General features: G+C 46.3%; 1 long non-coding RNA gene across 1 annotated transcript; it reads left to right on the forward strand.

Annotated features, from left to right (window-relative positions):
- The first annotated feature begins 742 nt into the window (after positions 1 to 742).
- Positions 743 to 3,795, forward strand: LOC125543980. The gene is made up of 4 exons (XR_007299186.1): positions 743 to 1,414; positions 1,675 to 2,138; positions 2,525 to 2,627; positions 3,373 to 3,795. It is a non-coding gene; the product is annotated as an uncharacterized LOC125543980 (long non-coding RNA).
- The last annotated feature ends 635 nt before the right edge of the window (positions 3,796 to 4,430 follow it).

A 4,430-nucleotide genomic window follows, 5' to 3' on the forward strand; every position in this document is an offset into this window, starting at 1 on the left:
GTGCCCTGTGGGCAAATCCCGTAGCGCACCGCCGCGTCTGGCCTCACCGGCGGCTAAACGCTGGCAGGCTTTGACCGCTGACCGGCGAGGTTGACCCCGCTGACACGGGTTGACCTCCCCCTCTCTCTCACTGACATGCAGGCCCCGCCCGACTAATTAGTTTGGTTAGTGCTAATTAACTAGGTTAGTTTAGTTAGTAGTCACTGACTAGTGGGCCCTGCCCAATTAATTAGGACTAACTAGCTTAGTTAGTACATAGAGACACTGACAGATGGGGCCCACCAGTCAGGTTTGACCTGGGCTGGCGCCTTTGACTCGCTAACGTCACAGTGACGCAGTGCTGACGCAGTTATTTAATTTCTGGATTTATTTTTATATAGGAAATTTCAGAAAATAGCCAAAACTTCTAAAAATCATAGAAAATCAACCATAGCTCCAAATCAAACAAATCTATCCCTAATAATAAAGCACGGATTGACTCCATGGGTTCACCGTCACAATACGCTTTTTTCTCATGTCATAATACGCTTTTACGATTTGTATGGACAAGATCGTAATATAAACGAATAAACGAGGTGGTACTAATTCCTTGTGAAAGTTTTCCTACGTCGTTGGAGAAGCCCGGTATTGTCCCAACGAAGCCCAGTGTGCCTCAACCGGCTAGCAAATTTGCAGAAAGGTCCCTGTGTTCTTTGGTATACAACCCGCGGTACAAATCGAACTGGTACGAAGGGGAGAAAAACGCAGCCACGCTCTGCCTCGCCGTGCTCCGCCCCGCCCCACCACCTCGCGCGACGCCCCGCGCGTCGTGCGCCGCCGGCACGCCCCCACCTTCTTCCTCCCCGGCTCATTCCCCACCCCACCCCTCGACCCCCACCAACCACTGCCCTGTCCACCATCGTTGGGCGCCTCCACCGACCACCCACCCACCGGCGCCGACCCCGACGACCCAATCGTACCCGAGACCCGGCGCCCCCATCCATCTACCTCCTCATCGCGTCGCGCCCCCGCGCCCCCAAAGCGCCGCCCAACGATGGATCCGAGCGGGCAACCGCCCCAGCGCGCCTCCCGGCGGCGCATCCGGGCCAACAACTACTCCCATCCTCCCCCACGACTGGTTGCCTCCACTACCCTCCCTTGCAGCTTAGGGTCCGGCGAGTCCCAGCCGCCACGCTCCCTCTGTCCTCTCCTCCTCCTCAAGATCGACAGTGAGGTCACTGGTGCCTGCTCTCTGCTGACCTCCCCTTCCTCATCTTCCTGCGAGGTTCCCAACCGCCCTGCCACGGATGCGTGTGTTGTTGTTTATGATGTAGGTGTTCAGCATGTAGAAGCTGGACGACGTGATGCTGCTGTTGCCGATCTGCTGCAGCACCTCTTGTTTGACCCTGAGATCACTGGCGATGAACACAATCAGGTGAGTATAGAGCATACTGAAAAGGGAAAATTAGGCCATGCCCGAGACGTGAACCCTGCCATCCCAATGTTCCTTGCTCGCTACCCACGATCCGATCAATGCGACGGGCTACACTAACAATCTAATTGATGAAACTGAAGAAAATCCTAACTGACGAAACTGAACATTTGACAGCTACATTTACGCCTGATGAAACTGTTTTTTTTCTAAAACTTTGACAGCAGTTATTAACTGACAATCTGACACTGTGGTCATCGCAGATGAGGACGTGCGTGCGTGTGGCGTGTGCGCTGCTCCTCACCATCGTTGCCGTGCGTGTGAATCGTGCCAACTATGTGCCAGGTCATCGAAGGGCTTCTTCCTCGGCATTTTGGCGGTGATCGCGAGTGCAAGGCCGAAGTTTGTTAGCTTAGGGAGGAAGCATGTGTTGAGCATGATGTTACTGCTCTTGGAATACCTCTGCACGTAGTTGAGTCCGGCTGCCACGTCCAGCGCGACCTGGACGTGCTTGCTCCATCCGAGCACCTCATCGCTGTGGAGCCACTTGCTAAGCGCGCTGTTTTTGGTGAACTCGAACATCACGTACGTCAATACATGTAGCCGTCGTGCATGCAGTGATGGAGAGGCCCCGGACAGGCGGATGAGGCTCAAGTGGTTGAGGCGACCAAGGATGCTCACCTCGACGGTAGCGCACACATCATTGACTCCTGTTCACGATCATCGGGTATGGTTGATTCATCGAGGCCACGGTTGATTCATTCATCCTTAGTACAGTCTATTTTCTGTTTCATGTGTTTTATGTGTAGAAGTTGGGTCTCGATGACCTATAAGCAAGAACAACCTTCTCCAACTGATAGTGTTTATTCGCCTAAACAACTTGCTATTTCGGTATTTGGATGGGGGATGAAGAACAACATTCATCATTAGTACTTGAAGAGACTTGCCTTGTTGGGACTGAACAAGATCTGTTGTAGTGCATCTTACTTCACTACTCATTGTACAATTTAAATAAAATCAAGGTCTTCTCTATATGCAAGGGAATGTTTTCCTACTGCAATGGTAAGCTATTCTGAATCCATCTCATAATGTGGCTGCTCATGTTTGGTGCAGTTGTAGCGCATGGCATGGCGATGGTGGAGGAGATAAAGTGTTGAGAAAAAGGACGGCGATGCGAAGGGAAGATGATATGAGATTACTCGACAAGTATGCGGAGGTGCTGTAAAGTTTCCTCCTTTATGTATAGTTATTTCATTATCCATCTAAATATCAATTACATGTATATGTATGAAACTCATTTTGCGCTGCTAAATTTTCTGTAAAGATTTAAAATTATTTGGTATTAAACTTATAGTGATTGAAACAAATGCAAAACTTACATGTTGATTCATCATTTTTATACTTTTGGTTTCAGCGGATAGATATGAGAGGTTTAGCACTACTTCTTACTTATAGATCCAAATGTATTATGGTCACCAGGGGTGAAATTAGGTATAGGGCAACTAGGGCTATAGCCCTAGGCATGGCCGAACTAACATCTATAGCCCAGTAGTATACTTCTCAGAATTTTTCACTTATAGGAAGCCCAGCCCCTGGCGTGTAGGCCCCAAGCTCTGGCCCATAAGTTTCTCCATGACTCCACCACTCACGTACTAGATTTCTACCTCATTATGGTTGCAAACCCAGCCACATTGCTACAGAAAATAAAGCAATGTTTTCAGAATCATTCGTCATCTCGTGAGATTATTTTGTTCTGATAGCTAATTGCCTTTATGTGATTTATGTGAAGATCTTTGTATGGATTAGTTGATATGGTCAGTGGTCAAACCGTTTGAGTTGCAAAATCGTGTGAAATTTGAAATCTGTGGGTTGTATATATACAACCGGATATGATGTGTATCATGCATAGTTGTCTTAGTTTTTTCTGTTAGCATTAATTGAGATGTACTTATTTTTTGCAGAATTTTTTATTATATTTGATCTTCAGATGATGAGCATAATAATGGAGATGGTGCATATGAGGATTTTCCTCTCCCGCTACAACATAGTTTATATTCTGGGGTGCGGCAGTTCCTTTCGGTTGGCGGCGACTGCAATGTAGTTATCACCATGCTCTTTATATTACTGGAAACATCATTCTTGATTATTTCTCCTTGTGTTATTGGTCACCATCATTGTTGATTATTTCTCCTTCTGTTTCGTTATCCAATAGATATTCTATTAGTACATGTATATTTGGGTGACAAAGGAGCATGCCATCCCTGATTAAACCCCAAATTGGCGAGATAAGACGTTTTATATCTGAATCTTGTTTCATAGAATTAATCATTTGTTTAGTTTGAGATATTAAACCCAAATAAGTTTATGCAGTGAACTAGAAATAACATGATTGCACGTTAATTTTCTTCTTAAGTTTCATAGTAGAGATTTTGCTGCTGATGATCCACTGCACGTGGACGCCACATCCTTTCTTCCTCAAGTATCGTGCGACATTCCAAAGCTAGACCGTTGCGATCAGGGTGCTGGAGGCTCTTGGGGTCACAGCCCGCATTCCTGCCGGAGGCAAGTTTTGTAGTCTCTCATTGCAACGCATGGGCATTTGTGCTAGTTATATATGAAAAATGATCAGAAAAATTCAATCTATCCATCTGTAATGGTTTCATGCATGACAAACCACTTTAACTTTGCTGTTTAGATGAAACAAGCTAACACACTTATTATGCATGGGAACTTTAACTTCCATTTGAATCTTTGGTTCAAATGGACCCATTTCAACTTGTTTCACATTGCATTAGGCAAGACACATCATTTTGCCATGTCATAGCATGCATCATATTGTTGCATACTATCATGTGTTGATTATGTTCTGTGTGTCCTTCGTGGTAGGTTCTGCCTCCGAGGATATCTCCGAGTATCCAACTGAAGGGCAGTACCCTACTACCACTCCATCAGGCAAGCAACCCATTTGATCATATCGATACAATCCCATGTTCTCACCTCTGCTCTCCTTTAATGCATT

The sequence above is a fragment of the Triticum urartu genome, chromosome 3 (genome assembly GCF_003073215.2).
Source record: "Triticum urartu cultivar G1812 chromosome 3, Tu2.1, whole genome shotgun sequence".
Lineage (NCBI taxonomy): Eukaryota > Viridiplantae > Streptophyta > Magnoliopsida > Poales > Poaceae > Triticum > Triticum urartu.